Source organism: Tupaia chinensis, unplaced genomic scaffold (assembly GCF_000334495.1).
Source record: "Tupaia chinensis unplaced genomic scaffold, TupChi_1.0 Scaffold000627_1, whole genome shotgun sequence".
Lineage (NCBI taxonomy): Eukaryota > Metazoa > Chordata > Mammalia > Scandentia > Tupaiidae > Tupaia > Tupaia belangeri.
The window spans coordinates 4110833-4121865 of NW_006160147.1; the positions used below are offsets into that span (position 1 = coordinate 4110833).

Here is an 11033-nt window from a genome sequence, read left to right on the forward strand (position 1 = left end):
TCATAACCACCTCCTGGGCTTTGCAGGCTGCAGACGACAAAGGGACTTGGGACAAGGCTGAGTAACCAGCAGCCTCTCCCTGAAGGATTCTTGGACCCACACTTTGGGAAGAGGCACCGGGCTCTGGTGGGGGTGGCAGTAGGGGACCATAAAATACTGATTCACACCGTCCCCAAAGGGGGGTGAGGAGACCAGACATCAGCCTTAGCTGGGCTGCTCTGGGTTCAGCTGGGGCCCCACCTGCCTCTGCATTTCCACAGAGATCCACAGCGAGAAGGCAGGAGGCTGCAGAGACCAGGGTGCTGCACTCCAGCCCAGAGGGATTGGTTCTGTGTCAGAAGGTTCCTGCCCACTCCACTGCCCACCCTCGTCCTGGAGGGCCCTGGACACTCACCTGCGCTGGCTTTTCAAGGGACCAGGTCCTCTCTGGGCAGAGACCTTGTCAGACCCAGCCTCACCCACAACCTGCCCCCATTCTCCAAGCCTTGGCTGCTCCCTGTGGTTTAAAATAAATTGCAGCTCTCCTGCAACTATTAATCACCCCATCTGCCTTCTCCTCCCTTAATCCAGCGCCTGGTTCCTCCCAGGAATGAGCAGGAGAGCACTTCTTAGCCCACAAGGAAAAGAGACAAGAAAGAATCAAGAGAAGAATGCCCTCCCCTCTTCCTAAAGCCCACAGAGCTCCTGGGCTACCGCTTCCTTCCTGGGTGCCTTTCTCTGGCCTCCTCGCCCTGCACCCCCCCAGGTTCTTTACCCAGACACTAGGGGCTGGGCCAGGTGAGAATCCCTGAAAGGAGCAGGGTAGGAAGCCAGCAGGCTCCGCCCTGCTCTGCACCCCTCTGTTCTTAGGTTGCAGAGCCCGTCCTCCCTCTCCATTCCCACTCTGCCCTGGGGGTCCAGATCATTCCTTATCCTCTTCAGTCCAGAACTGCCCGAGGAATTCCAGGGCCTTAAGGAGGCTTTCCCCTGCAAAGCCCTCTTTTCTCCTCCCTGCATCTTCCCCAGTGCTCCCCCACCCCGCCGGCTCCAGGATCCTCAGGTGGAGAACACTACCTAGACTCCCTCAGCACTAACTCCAGATGCCAGCCATCCCAGCCAGCACCCTCCTCCCTGGAGCACGGCAGAGAAGCCCAGGCCCTGCCCGTTTCCAGGCTCAGAGAGGGCAGGGAGCAAGGAGTGGTCAGTCCCACTTTTCCAGGAACCACTCTGGTCAGCAGCCTCAGGGCACGTGTCTTGCCAACACTCAGAAGTGGCAGATCGCTGTTGGGCTCCCCTTTCTGAGAACTCCCTGTCTTCTGAGAGCAGAGACACAGGCAAGAAACAGGGTCTCACCACTCCTCTGCCCTCCAGTCTGAGGTGCTTCTGACTGAAATCCTCCTGCCCCACTGCTCTCAGAGCGCTCCATCTGCCTGGCAAACAGAAGATCAATCATAAGAGCCAGCCTGGGAGTGCCCACCTGGTGAGGAGGGGGCAGGAAGGGGTGGGGGAGTGGAGGGGTTGACCTCTCACAGAGGGAAGGACCAGGCAGCCTTCTAGGACACATCCCTCTCAAGTTCCAACATCCCTCCTCTCCAGGGCCCCCTGATGGCAGGATGGCAAGCAAGTTGGAGGAAACTCAAGACCTCTGGGAACCTTCTGGAGCTCCGCCCAGGCCATCTTTCCTCCTCCCTGGGGTTACAGAACCAAAGCCAAGAGAGGCCAAGGCCCCCAGGCAAGGTTAGTGACTCTGCATTCTGTAGGCCCATCCCCCACGCACCCCAACGCGCAGCACCCCAAGGACAAGCCAGCTTTCCATCACCATCCTCAGGCACTCACCTTGCAAGAAAAGGGCCCCAGAAATGCCTGCCTAATGACTGCATGAAGGAAAGCAGACGGTGGGTGTGTAAGAGATGAGAAAGACTGAAGTCCTCCCCCCTCCACCCCACCAAGGGAATTCCAGCCGAACCCCAGCTTTGGCAACTCCTAAGGGCTCAGAGGTGGTGAAGGTACAGAGAGACGATCCCCTGCCCAGGTTACAATGCCCCCATGTGGGTCTGGACCCAAGCAGGGAGCACAGAAACGAAAGAGCAACACGAACAAACTTGGCCTGAACTTTGTCCAAAATTCAAAAGACAGAGTGAAGGAGGCGGAGGAAGGGCGACCCGAGCCCACTCCCTAGTAGCTCCCGGAGGGAAGGGAGGGTCAGAGGGATGGATAAAGAGCCCTTTGAGGGCTTTCAAAGGGGCTCCTGCCACCCCTCACGGCTGAGGTGGAGCTGGGGGGCAGATTCCCTCTGCTGACAGAGGCCAGAGCAGCCAGTGGGGGCAGCCCCCGCCCTGGGCCGGTGTCAGGCAGCAATTCTATGGCTTCTTTATGCGCTGGCGTCCCCACACCCCACCCAGGCACATCAAACGGACTCAGCCCTCACTCTGACCCTGAGGCTCAGCGACCCTGCGTCCTCCCTCCACACTCACAAAGACCCGAGGCTTTCTCACAGGCTGCTCTACCCTCCCCAGAGCTGGGACTGGGGCTGGGGGCTAGCCCCAAGGAGGGATGACTCAGCTGAAGAGAGGGGCGGGGTCACCCCAGGCCAACTGCCCTATCACCTCCCCTCCCTATCAAGGCTGCCACACCCCAGGCTGAGCAGGGTTGGAGGCAGCAAGTATGCAAGAAAGGGGACCCCTGCTCTGTGCTCTAAGTTATAACCTCTCGGGCCCTCCAAGGTGGGCACGGGGAGGAGGCCCTCAGTCGAGGGGCTCAGCAGCCCAGCACCCCTATGACCCATGCTCCCCCTTGCTCCAGTCCCAGGGGATCAGTGCTCAGTCCCTCACCTGACAAAACCTGGCATACTGCACTCCCAATGAGCTTACTACATGGCACCCCCATAGGAGCCTTGGGGACACCCCAGAAAGAGCCCGCACCGGGCAGCCAGGAAACCCAAGCATCCTGGTGAGGCAATGAGCTCACGCTCACAGAACCCCTTTGTTAGGGAGGATTCCCTGTGCAGGGGGAGTTGCTACCTGGCTGCTGGGGTAGGAGTGGAGAGAACACCGTAGTAGACGACGCAGGGCTTCGGGACCTTTCAGCCCATTCAGTCTCTGATGCTCTGGGCCCAGGTATTTCCCAAGCAGTGAGGGTCTCTGCTTTCCTTAGTCCTGCCCTAGAAAAACGCAACAGCGCTTTGCACAGAGCACTGAGGCCACAACCTTGCTGGTCTCCCCTGGACACCCAGGGCACCACCCAGAATGCGAGCGCTGCACCTCAAGGGAATCCCTGGGGAGAATAAGGACTGGGCGGTGGGGAGGAGGACCCCACCCCGCCCCAGACAGGCTCAGATTGGCCTCCCCTAGGGCCCGGAGGCCAGGGATTTAGAGTCCGCCCTGCTGAGCTGCCTTTTCTTCCCCGAGACTGGAAGCCTTCTGCTTAGCAGCTTGTCAGAGAGAGTGAGGGGCTGCAGGCCGGGACACAAAGGGGGATTAGGGAGAAACCTCGGCCTGCAGAGTAATCCATCAAACTCCAGCCCCGGCCCCTTCCCCCTCAATTCCCCTTCCAGCTGCTGCAGGCCCCCCACCCCCTCCGGCTCCTGAGTCCTGTCACATCGGGCAGCAAAGAGAATCCCAGGCCCTGGGGGGGCAGAAGGGGCACAGGGCAGACACTGGGAAAAGGGCAACGGCTCCCTTCCCCCACTCACCCCCAATGTGTGAAAGCCCAACAGGTGGCAGTGGCTTGAAGGAAAGTTGCTTTTGTTGCCCTGTCTGAGCCCAGTCCAGCTTCGGAAAGGAAACAAATGCTGGAGGAGACTAGGGGAGGGGAGAGGGATCGTCGGAGCTGCTGGAGCTGCTGGAGCCGGCACTGATCTCCCCTCCTCTCTCCAATCCAGGGGCAAGGACCTGGGGCTGGCCTGACCCTCACCTTAGCCGGCCCAGGGTGAGACCAAAGGCCCTTTCCAAGGGTCCCCTGAAAGCCCCATGGTAACAGCACAGATCCCCATCCTGATCTAGGCACCTGGGCCTCCCAACCAGACCTCATTTCTGAGAGCAGCTGCTCCTCCACGTCACACCAGGCATGTCCTCCGAGCCAGGATAAGCAGATTCTCCGGTGGGACCCGGATTTGGGAGTGGGCCTGAGCTGGGTTTGTCAGTCCACCCCACTGCTAGTAACAACTGGCGTAGTGGTTAAGGTGCTGGACCCCCACATGGCTGATCGCGGCTCGAGTAGTGGACCTGGCGGCTTGCTTTCTCACTTTCCCTCTGTGTCTCTGTCTCTCTCTGGTGAGTGCATGTGCCCTATACAAAATGTAAAATAATAATAATACATATTTTTGTAAAAACTGCATGAGCTTGTCCCTTGACCTCCCTGGACTTCAGTTTCCTCATCTACAGTCAATACCAGCAGTTAGCACTGACATCTACTACACGCCAGGCACTGTTCGGAGCAGTTTAACCTTCCCAGCAGCCAAAGAGGGGGGTCCTATTGGTATGCCCATTTTGCAGACAAGGAAGCTTGGCACCACCAACTTCACAGACTGTGGTGTGAGATACAGGATGTGCAAGTTCCTGGTGGCTACGTCCTCAGAGCTGGGGCAGGACTCTCATTCTCAAGCAGGAGCAGCAGTGAAGAAGATCCACCAAGCCTTTCTTCTCGGCTTCCATTTCTCTCACCCACGTGCCTCCAGATCATCAGCTCAGCCCCAGCCACAAGAGGAATGCCAAGAATGTAAACGCCTCCCCAGGTGCTGGCCCCAACAGGTGAGGGGAGGTCACTGCAGCAAACCTGCCCACTCTGGAAGGCTGAGAAAGGAGGTGGAGGGTGGGATAAACTTCCCACGGAGATGAGATGTAGTAGTTTCCATTCACAGGGAAAATGACCACAGTGGTCGGCCCCTATTAACTGTCCAGGAGGTGTCTGGCATGTGCCCAGTGATCAATGGGCCTCTAAAAATTCACTCAATCCATATTTCACAAGGATGAAAACCTCAGTGTCTCAGACAATTTAATTAATATCCCAAGGCTGCACAAATAAACACCAGTTGAATGGAAATTTCAAGCCATTCCAAAATTCTGGAAATGGGGCTGGACAGTGGCACAGCAGTAAAACGTGATGCTCTGCAAGGATGGCCACACGGGAAGGTTCTGGGTTCTTCTCTGGAGACCTCCCTGAGTACTCCAGGCACCTGCCTGCAATCTGAGGCTGGCTTAGGCTGGCAGTGAATCACAGCATCAAGACCCTGTTGGGTATGCTCTCTCTCTCTTGCTCATGGAAGAAATAAACTAAAAGGGGGGAGGAGGGAAGAAAGAAAGAAAAAGAAAATTCTGAAAAGCACTGTGAGCTGGAAGCCAGGAATGTCGCCCTATTCTGGCGGGGATACTACAGCTGCGTAGCCCGGACAAGCCATCTCCCCTCTCTGGGACTCCGTTTCTGTCCCTGTAACAGGAGAGCTAGTCTAGGCAATGATGAGGTTCTTCCGGGCTGCACAGGGAGGTGCTCCTACATCCATCACACCCCCAGATACGGTGCTCTCCATGGACAGAACCCACAGAGGGTTCATGAACAAGGCTGCAGGGCTGCCAGGAAGGGTTCTCATGGCCTTCCACCAAAAGCCAAGGGCGGTCAGGTGGAGAGGGATTTCCAGCTACACCCACCCCATCCTTTACACTGCTCAAAAGCCGACACAGGGCCAAGGGTCAGTGGTCACCTGAAACTCAGCCCAGAAACCAGGACGATCAGGGGCAGAACTGCCCGCTTCCCCACTCCCTCTCAGAGCTGGACTCTGTTCCTGGCAGAAATTAGTAACTAAACTCTTTCTTTCTTGGGCCAAAATAAATGCTTCCCTTCAAGATAGGATGGCAGGACCAAGAAATCCTCTGGCCCAGGGTCAGGGAAGAGGGACGTGAGAGAGGAAGGGACACCTGGTGGTCTCCATGTCACCAGGAAGTTCCCTCCCACTCCTCTCACCTCTTCCTACAATCCCTGCAAAGTAAAACCTGGCCGGCCTCCCTCTAGCGATCTTAAGCCCTGCCAGTCAGCTGGGCCACACGAGGCAGCTCTCCCCATCCTTGCACAGCCAATCCTGGTCCTCTCCTCTACCTTGGCCTCCCTTAGAAGGTCAGGTATACAGGTAAGAGGCCAGGAGACCGAGCATCCTGGCAAACCTACGGAGGAGCTGCCCTTGGGTCAGAGGCAGACCCAGCTCTGCCATCCCATAGCTATGGCCTGGAATCTGAAGGTCCCGAAGGCCCCATCAGCCCTGCTATCCTATAGGGGCTGTGACCAGCTCCATTCATAATCAGGGCAGACTCAGCAATTTGGAAATGAGTTCTCACAGTCATTCATGGAGCAAAGTGAGAGGGAATCCAAAAGAGATTCGTTTCATCAAAGAGCCTTGTAGGAAATACACTAACTTCCCCTATGAAACCCATATACCCACCCAGCTAGCCATCCACCCAATGCTCACTGAGACCCGAGATGTGCAAGCTCACCATGAAGGCGCTGGGGATACAGAATCCGCCAGGGGCAGTGCCCTTTAGGGGAAGAGACAGAACACAGTAGCAGGCATTGAGCGCACAGTCGGCGGGACAGATGCTAAGACTAAGTCTGTGAACCGGGGAGAGGTGGAGACAAGGTCCCGTCTCTCAGGGCTTCTTGGGGGAATCGGCCTGTTTGCAGCTAAGCATTGGAAGACAAGCAGGGAGCACTCTGCAGAAAAGGGCAGTGTCTGTAAAACAAAGCCCCAGAGTCTGGGATTTCCACAAGCACTCACCCACACCTCTTGGCCTGTCCCCAAGGAGGTGTGCTGGAAAGAGCATCAGACCCACGGTCATGGAAATGGCTCTGTCTTCAGATCTGGCATGGCTACCTGTGTCCTAGGTGAGTCAACACACCTCCCTGCGCCCAAGGTGGAAAAACTCATTAGGCATTTTTGTTGTTGTTGTTGTTACCAAAGTGGTTACCTTACTCCACTTACTTCTCCTTCCTAAATCCTGTCCAGCTCACCCCAAACCTCCTCTAGGACTCCCTGGAATCCAAACTGTTGAGTACCCTGCCTCCCAAGCTAAACTGTGCTAACCAGACAGCCCTTAGGGCTGGAGATTGCACATGGCACTCAGGGTCTCTGGTTTACAGGCCCTCCCACCGCTCAGCGCTCTCCCCAGAAACCCTTTGGCTCCTACAATGCAGGGAGCCTGGGCCTGCCTGCACCCTGAGAAGGCCTGTGTAGGCTGAATCAGGATCCCTTTCAGATGTGACTTGGCCAACATGCCAAAGTCACACTGAAGGTGTCTGGGTGCTCAGCTCTCTAGAGACAGGAGCCAGGAGTGGGAAACCTCGATTGCTACATCCCTAGGGTCGGGCCAGGCACTCCTAGCCTGGACACTATTTTCCAGCTCAAAGTACATTTGCAATTAAACAGGCCTTTGGGGGTGGAGCGGGGCCTGGCACTGAGCACTGGGGAAGAACAAATGCCTGTGGGGGGCTGCCTGCTCCCAAGGGCATCCTATCTGACTGGGCACTCTGACTGACTCTATTCCATGGCTGAAGGACCAGGAACTGGCCTCCAATGTGCTGCTGCTGACTTGTCCCAGTTCCCCAGAGAAGAGAGATCCTCAGAACTAACAAAGGGGAAGGGAAGGGACATCTATTAAGCACCTGGTCCGGGCAGGTGCTTCACTAAATATATGTGTCCTGTGGAATCCTCAGGCTAACCCTGCAAGGTGAATACTATTGTCCTCTTTTTGCAGACAAAGAAACCCAGGCCGACCGAGAGTCATGCAGGGTCAGTGGCAAAACTGTGGGCTTCTTCCCAGGGCAGAGAAAACGCAGACCATGCAGTAGAAAAAGGGATTAGACAGGAAGTTCTGGCCAGGAATCAGGACCATCCCGTGATGGCTCTGTCACCAGCCCCTGCCCCCAAGCAGGAACACTTAATACACTGGACAAAGCTCAACACTCCAGCTCTATTGCTGAGAATCAAGTGGCATCAGCATTCGAGACACTGGGCCTGGTACCAACTGGTCCAGACTCCTAGCTGTCCAGCAAACAGGGCCACTGACTGTTCGAAGACAGCTAGGCTGGGTTTTTCATCTGGACACCCAGAGGCAGTGCAGAGATCCCAAGGGCTGGGGAGAGAGGACAGAGCAGTGCTCCCACATCAGAGCACTCTCCCAGACAGTTTTATTAAAATAACAACAGATAACCTTTCTGCATAGAAGGTTCTGCACCTTTCAGGATGCACATTAGGGGGGTAGGCAGGAATGAGGTCTCCGGAGAAATTCAAAACAAGTCACACAGTATCAGCAAGGGAGAGATGAGGACATGCAGTCCTGGTATGTTCTTTGCCCCGAACCACAAGTTCAAGGGCAGATTCATAGCTTACATATAGTTACGTATGATCTAATTCCCTTGCGAAGGAACTCTGGCTTCTAAGTGTAAACCACAATGATTGCCTCCATTGTCACCAAATAACAGCAGCTGACATCTATCAAGCTCTTTTTACAAGCAGCTGCTGGGCTCAGAGCTCTACCTACATCAGTTTATTTAATCCTCGCGTTGCTGTGAGGTAGGTACTATTATCCTCAGTTTACAGAGGAGGAAGCTGAAGCACAGAGAGGTTAAATAACTTGCGCAAGAGGAAATGGGCCTCAGACCATTTTGCCAGTGCCCTGCCTCTTAACTATTCATATTGATTCCCCAAAGTCCAGGAGATCTTATCTCCAAAGAAATAAGGCCTAGAACACTTTCTTTTTTTTTTTAAGAGTAGGGCTTAAGAATGGGACCAGCAATTGGCATAATGGCTATGTCGCTGGACTCCCACGTAGTCAACTGCAGTTTGAGTCCTGGACCCGGTGAAACTCACGCCCGGTGCATGTGCCTGCATGCCCAAGATCGCAAGAGGAGAATGGAGGAGAAGGGATTGCTGCGTGGCCATCCCCTCAGGGGGTGATTTCTCACTTTCTCTCTGTCTGGCGAGCGCACGCGCCCTATAGCAAAAACCTCTCCAAAAAAAAAATAAAAAAAGTAGGGCCTAAGAAAAGAGTCCCAGACTGGGTGCTTTACTATTACTCCCAGGCGTCCCTTTGGTCACAGGTAATAGATGCACAAGATTCAGTTAAGACTTGCTAATATTTATTGGACCCCTGCCATGTGTCAGGTACACAGTTAAGAGTTCCAGATGCATTATTTAATAAAGCTATAATTTTCAGATTTTATATATCACATACAATTATACACCAAAAATACTATTTCTATTTGTTATAACGTATTTCCTAAATAACAAAGCGATGCGGTAGGTGTTACCATTGTTACTAGGACCACTCACATAACTGAGGCTTAGAAGAGGGTCAGTAACTAACTAGCCCAGTAGAATGGCCAATAAATACACCCTATCTTTGACAGTCTGGATTTGTATCCGTAAGGCTGTTAATAGGCATTAATGGCCCAGATGACAGCGCTCAGAATTAAGCTCAGTTCCGGAGTCCTCAGCCTGCCCTGCTGTTCCTCTGCAGAGTCAGGCCGCTGGCCTGGCTACACACTCCAGCTTGGGTAAGGGGGAGCTGAAGGGGGACTCCACAGCTTCCCTCCACCACCCAGTGGCAGGGAAAGGGCTCAGAGAAGTGCCAAGGATCAGTGTCCAGCTCCTCCTGCTTTGGGCTACTCAGCGAGCCAGCAGGGTGAGGGGTATTCAGTGTACACACCATGGGCACATAGGAAAACTCCCCCAGCACACGCCCACTAAATTGGGGCCTGCGTGCCCACAGCTGCACATCCATCCGCAGCTCTTCCCACTGACTAAAGCTCCATTTTCTGAGCACTTTTAAAACAACAGAGTCCTGGCTCCAGGTCAGGCCTGAGGGGAGGAGATGAGGGCGGAATGAGGAGATAGGGTTGATGCAATAGAAGAGCCTGGGACCTCAAATTATGTCCGGCTTATTCCCTAGGATGTGTGGCCCTCGGGGTTTCCTAGGCTCCCCATCGCATCTCCCAATGTTTAAGCCTGTTCCACCTACCTTGGGCAGGTGGGTCCACTCCAAGGCTGTCCCTGCTCAGAATGAAGATCTGCTAAGTGCATCCCAGAAGGTAGCCACAAGCCCCCCAGGGCTTCACTGCACCCCACAGCAAAGCTTTCAGGAGCTCAGGAAGGGACACGGGCCCTGGTCTTAGGCAATATCCTCTGCAGACCTGGGAGTCTCTGCTTGTAGTGCCTGCCCACCGGGGTGGCTTCGTAACAGCTGAAGGGCCGGTGCTCACCAGGTACCCACCATGCCCAGCCCCTCCCTACCCCCAGCTCTGGCCCTTTGGAAAAGAGGAAGCACAAGAGGAATGTGCCCTGAGCCAGGGAAAAGCTGAGCAGGTCAAGTGTCTGTCAGGAAGATGGAGGCTGATTCAGAGGTCAAGGGCAGAACCACTCAAGGGACTCCAGTGCCCAAGGGAGAAGGGAAGACTTGAGGACTGACCCTCTTTCAGGAAAGGCCTCCAGGCAGGGGCTGCTGCTGCTTCTCAAGCCTAGAGCTGGCAAAGCTGCCCAGGTGCGGCCACATCACACCTGATTGCTGTCAGAACTCTTGCCAACCCTACCTGAGCCCCTGGACGGGCCTCTCTTCCCCACCCCAGAGATACAAACGAGTCTGCAAGGGGGCAGTAATATACACACCCTTACACTCTCACCCTCTCTCTCTCTCTCTCTCACTCACACACTCACTCCAGCGTCAATCCTGCCCAGAGCCTTGCCCCAGGACTAATGTCCAAAAGGGCTCGGTCCCCTTACCCTCCCTCGGTAACCACCCACCACCCCCGGAGAGCCGGCCCCAAACTGAACACCGCGCGGCTCCCCGACCGTCGGCCCCTTTCCAGGCTCCCCCATGTCCCGGACTGCGTGCGCGCGGTGACTCATCCTGCCCCTTTCCGGTGAAGCCCAGACAAGGGAAGAAAATAAATGCAACTTTCCAAAGAAAACTCTGACGAGGGAGGCTGCAGCAGGAGCGATCTGCTGCTCCGCCCGCCGTCGGCCGGAGCCGGGGCTCTGGGGAGGGGCCCGGCCCCCCCCCCCCCCCCCACCCGGC

The 11033-nt window shown here is 55.5% G+C and overlaps 1 protein-coding gene across 1 annotated transcript in view; it reads right to left on the reverse strand.

The window, feature by feature from the left end:
• The window catches only part of SLC45A3 (solute carrier family 45 member 3), a 23231-nt gene that overhangs the window by 10815 nt on the left and 1383 nt on the right, over positions 1-11033 (reverse strand). The window lies entirely within an intron of this gene.